General features: G+C 41.2%; 1 protein-coding gene across 5 annotated transcripts in view; it reads left to right on the top strand.

The window, feature by feature from the left end:
• The window catches only part of LOC143360551 (uncharacterized), a 407529-nt gene that overhangs the window by 253168 nt on the left and 140798 nt on the right, over positions 1-13563 (top strand). The gene's annotated exons all lie outside the window — the stretch shown is intronic.

The raw sequence follows: 13563 nt of genomic DNA, 5'->3' as shown, positions 1-13563 counted from the left end.
GTAAGCCTTGTTTATTGGCTACGCCGCTGGCAGAAATCTCTTTTATTTGAAGCACGCCGCGCGTTCCCTCCCTTCTGCTCCCCCCCTCTACCGCTTTCCTCCGCCGCCAGTGTTTTCCAACCCTCGCCGCACGCGCGCGGGGGGTGGCACGCAGGGAAATTCCATTTGCGGCGAGTAAATAAAGCCCTAAATTTTCGCGGGAATTATGCCGTTTTCACGCTTAAGCAACTCCGCCTTCCGTTCGCCAGAGAATTATGTCGGCTGGGGTGCCAGCCGGCCCGTGGCGTGCTGTAATTGAATCTCTCGAATAAAATACGACACCGTCGCGCTCTCGCGTGTCCTGAAATTAGTTTAATCGCGTGTCGCGAAACGATCGCTGATTCGTGTTACCGGCGCGCCTCTCTGCCCCGTAAAAATCACTGGAAACGCCGTCGACCTACAAATCGAAACTTGCTTCCGAGAACGATTCCACCGAGAACGCTTCCTGGTTAAACTTCGCCTTCGAAACCCAGAAATTTTTCGATTTCTGTTACGTACTACTGTACGTATGGACCAGACGATTCCAAAAATCGAAGTATCTAGGCGAGGAATTCACTGGTTCGGAAGTTATTCGGGCGAAATAAAAATTATTTGAATTAATTGCAAGTCGTAGGAATCAAATGGGAGTTTATTTCTGTCTCTAATGGTCTTATTAAGTTCTAAATAATGATTCTACCTTCGTAAACTCTCTCGGTCCTTCCAACATTTGAAAACACGCTCATTTTTGCTCTAAATGCACAAAGTTCCGCAGTCTGGTAACTATTTTATGGAATATCGGTCGTGTACTGTTTTGTGAGAAACGTCAGTAGCGTAAAGTTTTTCGAAAAATAGGAAAATCGTCGGAAAGAGTATATCTGGTGATAAGGTGATCATTTTCTGGAATATCGGTCGTGTACTATTAGGGGTAGCCATAAGTAATCAATTATTTGCAAAGAATTTGTTTCGCCTTTGGTTCTGTATTGAAAATTTGCAGGAAACATGGCAAACTGTCCTTGATAATGATGGAGATGATATAATAAATACAGAAATAAAAACTCGAATTTACTACAAAGTTTATTTCAGATTTCAAAATAATTGACTACTGGGTCCCTCTAATATTTTGCACGAAACGTCGGTGGCGTAAAATTGTCCAAAAAATAGGAAAATCGTCAGAAAGAGTATATCTGGTGATAAGGTGATAATTTTCTGGAATATCGGTCGTGTACTATAGGAGTACCCATAAGTAATCAATTATTTGCAAAGAATTTGTTTCGCCTTTGGTTCTGTATTGAAAATTTGCAGAAAACATGGCAAACTGTCCTTGATAATGATGGAGATGATATAATAAATACAGAAATAAAAACTCGAATTTACTACAAAGTTTATTTTAGATTTCAAAATAATTGATTACTGGGTCCCTCGAATATTTTGCACGAAACATGAGTGGCGTAAAATTGTTCGAAAAATAGGAAAATCGTCAGAAAGAGTATATCTGGTGATAAGGTGATAATTATCGGGGAATATCGGTCGTGTACTATTAGGGGTACCCATAAGTGATCAATTATTTGCAAAGAATTTGTTTTGCCTTTGGTTCTGTATTGAAAATTTGCAGGAAACATGGCAAACTGTCCTTGATAATGATGGAGATGATATAATAAATACAGAAATAAAAACTCGAATTTACTACAAAGTTTATTTCAGATTTCAAAATAATTGATTACTGGGTCCCTCTAATATTTTGCACGAAACGTCGGTGGCGTAAAATTGTCCAAAAAATAGGAAAATCGTCGGAAAGAGTATATCTGGTGATAAGGTGATAATTTTCTGGAATATCGGTGGTGTACTATTAGGGGTAGCCATAAGTAATCAATTATTTGCAAAGAATTTGTTTCGCCTTTGGTTCTGTGTTGAAAATTTGCAGGAAACATGGCAAACTGTCCTTGATAATGATGGAGATGATATAATAAATACAGAAATAAAAACTCGAATTTACTACAAAGTTTATTTCAGATTTCAAAATAATTGATTACTGGGTCCCTCGAATATTTTGCACGAAACATGAGTGGCGTAAAATTGTTCGAAAAATAGGAAAATCGTCAGGAAGAGTATTTTGCCAACTGCAATCAAGTTGGGAGACCAGGTTTGAATGAAAAGTCGTTCGTCGGTTGACGAGTGCGGTCCCAGCGACGTTACAGACCGTGGAAAAACAGGCGCAGAGGAATTCAAGCGAGTTTCACCGAGAGTCGTTCGATGCGTCGTTCTCCCTGCAGCTCGTTGCAATTTGCGGTTTGCCCGATCGGCTCGCGTGATCGTTTGTTAAGAGAGACCGCCGCGCCGTTTCGCAGTCGCGGCCGCGTCTCTACGGCTGTCGTCGAACGATTCCGTGAAGTGACGTTGCCTTTTTGCGAGGGTATCGGTTGATCATCTTATACCGATACTTTGTAAGGCGTAACTCTCCGTACACGGGCCGCCGTTTACGCTTGTACTTGCAAATCGTTCCCGCTATAAAACGTTCATTCGAATGGCAAATCGAGCGGAGTGTTTCCACGGTGAAATTGCCCCATCGAATTTTATCCCGATTCCTTTACACAGCTCGTACCGTGCTGCAAAAAACATTTCATTCGACCGATATTTATTGACTTTTGTGCAAGACAAATTTTATTTTGAGTTCTATCGAGTTTCTCTTTATTTTAAATTTGAAAAAATATATATATATACTAAATTATATTGCCGTGTTGTTAACAACAACGTGACTGTACAGACGTTCCAGTATTATAAAATTGAGTTTACTGCCTACACAAAAAATTTTATTTATTTATTTAGCTAGTAATATTTTCTGTAATTTTGTCCCACTGAGTATATGCTTTCGCGATTCATTCTGCGATGCTGGAATTTACGAACCTATTTATTCTGATAATATCTCTGACAAGAAAATTAATTTTTTTTTCTCTGAAATTAATTATTTTTAAAATTTTGCATTCAATTTCGAGCACAGGTTGTTTTAATCGGTCGCAGCTGTTTGTCGAAGTACGAATCGATGTGGAAAGTTGCGATTAAATCGCGAAACGGTCGATTTGGAAGCGAGGTGTGTTAATATCGGGAGGAAGCATTTTGTTGATGATAATTCATCGTCTCTTTTGTCGGCAATCGATATGTAAACAACCGAGAGAGTGTCCCTTATAGCATCGCGTTTTATCTGATGTTTAACATTTTCGCCGGGGCGAACAACACGCGTTTTATTGTCGGAACGATACTATACTTTTTCTCAGGGCGCTTGTTTATCCGATTATTGTAATAAATTGCTCGACACGCTTGTTCCCCGAAATTCGTTGTGTATTTTCATTAATTTTAATTATAAACGTCCCGGATAAAATAAATAACGCACGTGAAAGTTCGCTTTTGAACAACACCGCGTCACGTTTATTTGTGCAAATCGCTCTCCGGCGGGGGGTGGGGGGGAGGAGGAGGAGGAGCAGAGAAGGGAGGAATGGTTAATTGCTCTTCTATCTCTGTAAATAATTACTTAACGCCGACGTTTGTTATTCACGTTTCCCTGAGCGAAGTCCGCGTTCGCACACGGAACTATGCAAATTTATGATCGATCACCATTATAACTAACATTTTCCATGCAAATGTTAAAGCTACAAAACGGACGCAGCCATTAAAAACTATTACCCGCTCTCTACCGTACACGTATCCTTCTCGGTTAATCGTTATTATTATCTCGATCTTAAGTGCTTCGAGTCGCGCGAGCACGAAGACGCAATTTTTTAAAATTATTACCTTATAGAAAAATTATCGCGCACTTGTTCGGCTCACCGGTCGTTTTTCTTTATTTTCGGAGAAACGAAAAACTCGTAAGTGTTCCCCGTTTATCTGCTCGATTATAGTCGACGCACTTTTATTTTTCAGTGTTACCAGTTTATTACGATACAGGAGTAAGTGCTGCGAATAAATAAATACAATGGGAAGCTGTCGAGCTAAATGGGCAAGATATGAAAATTTAATTTAGTCGGGGGAAACGGAGCAAGAAAGGAAAAACAATTTTTGAGCAATCCGAGATCCTAATTTTTGCTTCAGACGCAGAATAAAATAATCAGAAATGTTTTGGACCATTTCCCCCATTTTTATTCAATTTTCTGGTCACTCTGATATCTCAATTTTTCTTTTAGGGACAAGGTGAGAGTTTTAGAAATTTTTAGAATCGCTTCTCCTAGTTTTATTTAATTTTCTGGTCAACCTAACGCCTTAATTTTTATTTCATATATAAAATGAAACGTTTAGAAATTTTTAGGATCGCTTCTCTAATTTTTATTTAATTTTTTTACCACCCTGGCATATTGATTTTTCTTTTAGATACAAAATGGAAGTTCTAAAAATTTTTGTGATCGCCTCTCTAATTTTTATTTAATTTTTTTACCACCATATTGATTTTTCTTTTAAATGCCAAATTATATTACCAAAAATTTTTGTGACGGTTTGTCCAATTTTTATTTAATTTTCTGGTCGACTTAATTGTTCTTCTAGATATAAATGTGTTAGAAATTGCTGGTACGTGTTCCACCATCTTGAATTAATTGTTCCCAAGTCTTGATAGAGGGAAAAGACGTTCATGCTAGCTCAGCATGCACATGGCTCCACTTGACTCATTGTTTCATTGTTACCCGATCGGCAGCGAGGCGTACAAGGGACGTGCATAACCTATGCCTACGTCGAACAAGAATTCTTGCTATGCAGTTTTATCAACGAGGCTCGAAACGTAAACCCGATAATCTTATCAGTTAATGCGTACATTGTCGTTGGCAGTCGTGGCTCGCTCGTTGCAAAAAGTCACAGGCGATATCGTGGCCGCAGAGGAAGCGAACGCGCTGACTATCGTAAATTGCTGTGCGAACGTTTGCAGATTTTAATTATTTGTTTGTATCTCTGCCTGGCGAGAATCACGCAAACCTGTTTCTAATATTCCTCAATCGGATTCGCGACGATCTCTTTTATTTCTGCCCAAAGATTTGCAATTTCTATTCAAATTTTTATTGCCCCACCATCAGCATTCGTCAATTTTTATAATTACGTGTTTGTAATTAGTAATACACTTTTATTCAAATTTTGATATTTAGCATTAAGCGACGATTTTATAGAATTTAATAAAGCAATCAAAGGAGAACAAGTTGAGGAAATATTTTCTCTTTCGTTTACGGCTCCAACAAATTAGAAATCAAATGGTATTTTATAATATTCCAGAATATTTTTGTAAACGCATAAACATCAGCAGTTTCATTAACTCTTCGTTAAAGTAGTGTAATCGAGGAAGTAGATATTCGTATTTGGTTAAGAATTGAACAAACAAATCAAAATTATTGCTCAATATTTGACCTCACTGGTAAAACGCGTTTAAGATTATAATAAATGCCAAATACATCAAGTAAACGTTCACATAATACAACAGCGTCGTCTTCCTGTTTCTGACAGTTTATGTGCCTGCACGACACATGAAATTAATGAAGCGGCAAACATTAATTTGCATTCTTTCTTGCTAAAACATTCATGCAAACGGAAACGTAAAAATATGTGCATTAATTCCGCCAGTCGAACTAACCTTTGAATAGCAAATGTATAATACCAATTAACCGTATTCGAGGCTATTCGAAGACTTCAGGAATTTACTAAAATTTTCCACAATAATAAATACACAGTGGCGAACAATAATCTGTTTGTTGTTCATTATTTTCGATATTTTCAAGGACAAATTCTTTACATTTTTCCGATTAAAATGAGTCCAAACACGACACAATTTCGACCATATTTACTTGTCCAATTCACGGTATAGTGGAACCTCGATTATCCGAACCAACCATATCCAAATTTTTCATTATCCGAGTGCTTGTTCGCATGCAAACAGTTCAATCCAAATAAATTTATCATACAAATCAGTAAAGGTTTAGCCTAGTCATCAGAACACTTAGCGATGTTAGTTCGGATAATCGAGGTTCCACTATATCGCGAATTAAACAAGTAACCATGATCCAAAGTTTGTCATGTTTGTACTCGTTTTAATCGGAAAAACGCGAGGATTATTTTAGTAACGGTTATACAAGAAAAAAAATTAAATAACAGTAAAAAAAAAATGAAAAACAGCAAGTTTACTCGCTGGATTAGTAATGTCTCAGCGAAGTTATCGCGCCGTATCTCTCGGAACTGTTGAATAATAAAATTCGTTGGACAGCCGGGTAAATTGTTTGCTTTTAAATGGTAAAATAATCGATGACGTACACCGCGCGGGCAATCCGCAGGGCGAGACGCGATGATTCAATTCGTGCCGATAATCGCGCCGAAATATTGTCGAAGTAGCCGATCGCGGCCGGCCGGTTCGGGCGCAGGTTCGCATAATTGCGCGAGCAAACAATCGCGCGTAGGTGAGTCGAAGTGAGAGTGCAGTTGGCCGCAAATCGAGCGTGCGCGAGCGCCAGGGAATCGCGGATAGAACCGAAACGAAGATCACGGGGGTGATAAATCGTCGAAGGCAGGTCACAACGCTGGAGATATACCGAGGCGTACCAATTCGAATTGGCTCGTAATTCGCGGCCATTCCGACGGATGGCTTCGCCCCGATAATTACCGCTCCGCGATAAATTTATGACAGCAATAATTTACGCGGAAACTGCGGCCGACTGGCTCGATAAAGACCGATTAACTATAAAACGAAGCCACGTCGGCCGATGCTCCGAAGCGGTACACCGCGACAAGCGCCTGTCTCTCGTTTATACGCGATCAAACTTTAAATCGTTCTCGCTGCTTCCATAAACTGGCACACCGGCGCATCGATCGATTAGGTCAACGGCGAAATTTTTATTCCACCCCCCTGCACCTCATTTGAATTATTACCAGCACAAATTAATTCGTGCCTTCACTTTCTCAGCAAGCTTATCCATTATTTGGATCAATATACAGTGTTTACTCTGTATATGTCGTCAAGGCCTGGACAATAAACGTCGCTGAATTATCCCCACTACCGCGGGGTATCGCGAGAGACCAAGGTCGCCGAGAGGAGTGTGTTTAAATAATCTCCTGGCCGATGTATGTCACTAGACCCGTCTTTTGGACATGTATCGAGTAAACGCTCACAGTTCGAGAGTACCGTAAAAATGTTTACAGTAGAAGGATTAAATAAAAATGAAAAGTTAATCGCCCCCTTCAAGAAAATTCAAAACTTTTTCTATACTCCAGTATAAAATCGTGGAGGGTGAGCTAAGCCTGCGGGGCACAGAGGACGTTTTTCTCGACGAAAGGTCATTCTGTCATTCGCAAGACAGTAATCGAAAACAGAAATTCGTATCGGCTTATCAGTGGGACCCGACCGACCGGCCACGGCAGGAAATTAGCACGGAGCCGCGTAAATCAATAATCCCATTCGCGAGATCGTTCGTGCTCGATCAATTTCAGTGTCCATTACACCTCGAAGAGAGCGGTCTCTATTCCGAAGCCAGCCGCCTGTGGTCCGATTTAATGACGGGCCGGGGAGAGTAGACGAAGCGGTGGAGGAACGGCCGAGAAGCGGTATATGGCCGAGCTCGAATAATTTTCGACTACGAAAAGTGAAACGTTAACGGCGGCCGATCACGAACCGCTCGTTTCCTTCGGGTGTTTTGCACTTTTGTGCATGCGAGTCTCGATCGGCGCGAGAGGTAGAGAAGGAGAGAGAGAGAGGGAGAGAGAGGGAGAGAGCACGGCAGCAGCGAGGCGATCGTCGAAAAAAGGAAGAAGAGGACCGTGGAACGATTTCGCGAGTTGGATCAAGCGCAGATTGCAGTCATTTGCCGACATAAATTGCACGGCCGGTGTGCGTCTCGCGCGCGAAACAACGAGAGAGCCGTTCCGCACGTCGAAAACGCCCTGGATCGAGCAAAGATCCCTGTACCCCCTTCCCTACCCCTCCCTCCGGAGGAATAGCGTTTTCATTGTCTTTTTTACCGTGCAAGAGCCTGGCTGTGGGCCGCGGATCACCTGCGGGAGAGATCCCGATCGATGCCTTTTTGTGTGTCAAGCTTCAGCTCGATTCAGCGATCATCATTTTCAGCAACTCTGAAGACTGCGGAGTTTGGGTCTATCTCGATCTGGAACATGAAAAAATTGACATTTAATCACTCGGCGTCTGGCGACTGAATTAAATGGACACCCGTTACATTAGGGACAAAAGGAAGACCAAGGTGTCTACGAGAAGTACGACATATGTTTCCAAAAGTTGACAAATAAAGCAGTGAATATAGTCATGAACGTGACACATCAATTTTTTCTTTGTGAAGAACTTGATCTAAATTGATCCATAACGATCTCCTTATTTTTTAACAATATGTAGGTACTACGTACGTGGGTTTGAATTTCTAGATTTGTAAAAATATCCCACGGGAAAATGAACAATGCTGTGCGTAAAAATATGTGGTGCCATATAAAAAGCCATCTATGACCTCCAAAAGACCTTGAAGCCCTCTTTAACATTTTCTTCTACCTAACGGGGAAATATTCAGGTGTCCCGTTTCTTGTGAATCACCCGGTATACATTGAAGTGTCTCATTAAATTTTTACTCCTCAGTTTCAATTTTAAACTTTAATTAAAATTTTTAAAAAATTTTAATTTTCAATTTAGTTCACGGTATTGGTGTTTCAAAACACAATTCACCAATCCCGTTTATCGTCCACGCGTTACAATTTTGTCTCGTGGGGCACTGTCGAACGGAATTCGCTCCTCGCGAGGAGTTCCTGAGGAAGATCGAGCACGCTGATTTAGGGAACAGGTGGGCCGCTTAGGTTCGGGAAACAAGAACGATCGCGCGACCTCGCCGGGAAAGGGGTGGGGGGCAGACGAGGGGCGGGAAGACGCCCCGTAAAAGCCTGATGTCGGTTTCGTCGCCGGCAGATTTGCTTTACGAGGACAAGCAGCTTAGCCAGGCCCCCTCCAGAACCGATATAATTCATCCGACGTGTCTCTTTGCTCTGCGAAACACGCTCCCGACGCGCTTCGCGTGCTCGCAATGGAAGAAACTCTCTCTCTCTCTATCTCTCTCTCTCTCTCTCTCTCTCTCTCTCTCTCTCTCTCTCACACGACCCTTATTTATGGAATCACAGCTGCAAGCTGGACCTGGTGACGTCCTGACGCTGTCGGGCGAGCTCCGCGAAGCTTTCCTCGAAATCAATCGCGCGAACACGAACCGAGTCTCGTACAATCGCAAGTCACCACATCTTTATGCAAAATAAAAACTCCACGGTAGCAAGTACTAAATTATATTACGTAGGACGTTTTTAATGAAACAGCAAGGCCGAAAGCAAAATAAAAATTCAATAAAACTGGAGATACTGAAATATGTATACTTCCTTGAAAGGGGCGATTCCTCAGGTCATTTCAAGAAACTTTCTCCTTTGCGAAAATCTTCTCCGGAGCTTCGTTACGGAGTTATTAACGAAAAACGTGGACCAATCAGAGCGCGGTGACAGCGACAGGCCCCGCGACAGGCCCCGATGAGCGTGACGCTGGCATTGGCCGAGCCGGAATCCGTCCCCAGTAGCCGCGTTCCGATTGGTCCGCGTTTTTCGCTGATAACTCCTCGACCATGCCGAGGAGAACATTTTCGCAAAGGAAAAAGTTGCTTCAAATCACCCCAGGAATCACCCCGTTCAACGAAATACTTTTGCTTCGCTCCTGTTTCCTACAATCGATGCAGAAGATTCTGCATAAAAGTCCAATATTATTAGGACAGAATTGTTTAATCTGCAAGAAGCCATTAAAATTTCTTGGCCAAACGACAAAACCAAGATCAAAATAAAAATATCTACCGAATCATAATAAGTCAAGTAGAATTCGATACATTGAATAAGCTTATCAATTTTTTAGCGGAGCAACGATTCGCTGAAAGAATAAGAGATAAGAAGAGAACCTGTTACACTTTCAACAGAAATTTCATATTTCCGCTCGCGAAGCCGGGAATCGCGTCAGAGGCTCCCTTCGCATCTTTTTTCCCACCACCCTTTTATCGGGACCTCGAAATGCAAAATCCTTGGCGATGTATCAACATTCGCGGAGCCATAGAGCCCCCATAGTCTGCCAGCCGGTTCGCGGGGGAGAGAAAAGAAAAAATAAGAATTCGAGGGTGGTGGTTGGTGCTCGCATACTCCCGGTTTAGGGGGTGGAGGGTCGTCCCGCGGTCGTAGATAATGCCGCAACATTTTCGGTGGAGACGCGCCGAAGAAGAAAAAAAAAACCAACCGCGGCCGAATGTGAAAACATGCATGCCATTCGATAAATAATGTAGGCGAGGCGAAAGCTTGCGTGGGCTGAATGTTTTGAAGGGACGATACGCACGGCTCCTTGGGAAAAAATATTTATGCGAACTACGAACGGGGACGCTTCCGGCTGTGGGAGCAAGAGGAATTGCTATGGCTTCGTTCCCGGCAGTTTCGACGAGCCCCATAACAGTAAATGTTAAATTTTGTTATTCGGGTGCCAGGTGTATCAACTTTTTCACGTCCCTCTTTTTGACACCCTATTTTCAATTTCACCTTTTTGTTACAATAAATGTACAAGTTGTAGTGTGCCTGTTTGATCAAACGCAAGACCGAGAACCATGAATTCATGATGTACCACGAGGTTGCATATGTTACTATAAATTATTTATTAGTGCAGTTAATCTCCTGCTTTGCGATACCGAGTCATGCTTACGATAAGGATTTCGAACAGACCCTAGTTAATGCTATTCATTTATTTATTTGTTGCTTTAGACTATATAAGGTTAGATATAACTGCAAATACATTATTTGGCAAATGCAATATTGTTAGACGTAAATTCTTTATAAATTCTTAGGGAACATCGTTTATGAAAATTGGAAATTATTTTCAGGTCTTTCGTATCAGAATTCATTTATTTTAGGTCGTAGTAAAATTGCTAAATATTCCAAAAATGATTTCATTTTTTATTTCTATCATTATTGAACATAACAAGAGTTCATCTCGATAACGTATCGATCGTTTTTATCGCATCAAATTAAAGTGAGGCGAGAATTCATTTCAAAATGGGCGAATTCAAAGTAAATTAACATTGGTTGCAAATTGATCTTAGCCGTAGAGAAAGCAGCTATCCGAAAATTTAGGTAGTTGATCAACCCACGCTCTTAATTACCGTTAGCAACTAGTACTCGCACAGATAACTGATAGCAACAGAAGCTCGTGTTTCGCCTCCGCATCGCATCTCTCGATGGTGTTTAATTTATAATGGAATTATGCATACAGCCAGTTATAAATTCCCGACTAGTACTGGAACATTGCTTTTCCCTGCTACGCAACGCTAATAACATCGAAAATGTAATTCGAAGTGGAACGAAGCCGGGGATAATTTATTGAACATTAACTACGGGAAGTCTTGTTCTTGAAAAAGAATTACAGCACGTGTTCCGGAAATAAACTGCTCCCATTAATAATGCAAACGTTCAAAGACGAAATACGCGTATCGCCGACAAAAGACATTTTACCGATAACGGTGTCCAATAAATTATAAAATTTTTCTGTTATGCAAAATGATAGCTGAGTCATACTTATACGATGTACAGTCTTGCTCGTACAACCGTGAACATAAATATCGGTCATTATTTCAGAATATCAGTCATTTACTGCTGTATTTAATTATTCATCGAATATATATATTAGCTCTTTTTTTTTTTTAATTATTTTCAGCAGCTGATCTGTGCAGTTCAGTCTCTGCAGTAATATCTACAGATAGATTTTAAGAGTAATGTGTTAGCTTCGGTAATATATTTACAATTTTCTGCCGATCCAAACTACAGTAATGTCTCGATCTAAGCCGGACGGAGCTACACGATCTTAGTCAGTTCGGTGTGAACTACTAATCCAACTATAAAACTTTATTCTTTATTTTTTCGTGGCTTTTTTCTGATTAAAATTACACTAAACACGATATAAAAAAAAATTGTAATAAATTGGGGCTTTCATGCATTTACGACAAAAATGGAAACACGTCTTGTGACATAACTTTCTAGGACAATCCAAGGAGAGGTAGCATTTTTAATGTCGAATTTGTAAAATGTACTGGTACAATTTCCATTTTGCATAAAGAGTCGAGTAAATTCGCCGAGTGAAAGATCTCGCTCGTTTGCATCATAATTAACACATTCCTCGCGGTAACGAAGGTAACTGATGAAGGAGAGCGTTCTTTCCGGTGCGGCGCAATTTCTCGCGATTTCCTTTGTAAAACAAATGTTTAACAGCATTAACACCGTCATTTGCCATCGAGGGCAGGTTCCCTCGAACCTCCTCCCCTCCTCTGTGAACGTTGCTAATAATCCGCGGCTAACGCGCGACGAAGTGGAAATATGTATTTCATAATTCACGACGGGTGCTCACAAAGGGAGGAAAAGGGGAAAGAGAGAGAGGGAGGGAGAGAGAGAGAGAGGGAGATAGAGAGTTATGGGGTGAGATGGCACCGCGGCGAACAAATCGAATCCGGCGCAAATTAGCGCGAACGCGCCGGTACACGAATTCGTCTTGTTGTCATGAGAAATAATTGCCGGGAGAATTCCTATGGACCCGGGGTCGGGACGGGAAAGGCGAGCCTTCCCTCGGGGTTATAATGCCGGGATGAAGCGCCCGAGGTTATTAGTTTAGGAAGCTGCAAAGTACCCCGAAACAAAGTCTCTCTGTCTCTCTATAGGGTAATCAATATACAAGCACCGACCCTGCCGCCGTTTCACCTCGTTGATTCAACCTGAATCGCCAGGCACGAAGATCCCTCCCTCGAATTAGTTGCTGGTTGCTGGTTGCTGGTTCCTGGTTCCTGGCAAAGCATCGCTGTCGGTTAGTCGACGTCGGAGAGCGATAGGTGATAAACTGTCATCGCGCCGGTCCTAACTCTCCTCCCTCTTCCCCCCTCTCTCTTCCCATCCCCCTCCCTCTCCGTCTGGCGTTCCAACCGTGTTTCAGATTAATTACGAAATTTCAATTATTGCCCGCAACTTGCCAAATAGAAGGCTACGGACATGAAAGGTGCAACTGGAAAGACAACAACGCGTTCTAAGCAATATGTCAGGATTATTAATTAACCCTTTGCACTCGAGTGATGACTCTGAAGCACCACTAGAAATTGTTGTGGCATTATTTCGAAGAAATTACAAAAAATATTACGAAATATTTGTTGCATTACAAAATTTGTATTTAATAGATTACTAAACATTTAAATATTATATGTAGAGATCGGATCAGTTTCGTATGAATAAAATTAAAATACTGTAAGACTGAAGGAAAATTTAGTTTTGGATTGAAAATAGCGCCGAGTGCAAAGGGTTAACTGTAGCAGAGAGTCCTTAAGAGAGAAATTTACCTCCGAGGATGTTTCTGTCCTGAATCTTTTCAAATTAATTATTTCAAAGCGAATCAGAAGTTATTGAGTTTTTTTGTTCGGTCGAGCGAACGACAGGGATGATTGAAGAGGGTAAAAAATGGATTAACTTGGAAAAATAGTGTCGAGTTTTGTGGTAAAATTGTTAGCA

The sequence above is a fragment of the Halictus rubicundus genome, chromosome 13 (genome assembly GCF_050948215.1).
Source record: "Halictus rubicundus isolate RS-2024b chromosome 13, iyHalRubi1_principal, whole genome shotgun sequence".
NCBI classification, from domain to species: Eukaryota; Metazoa; Arthropoda; class Insecta; order Hymenoptera; family Halictidae; genus Halictus; species Halictus rubicundus.
The sequence above is the reverse complement of the archived record's forward strand: the minus strand, read 5'-3'. Positions and strand labels throughout refer to the sequence as shown.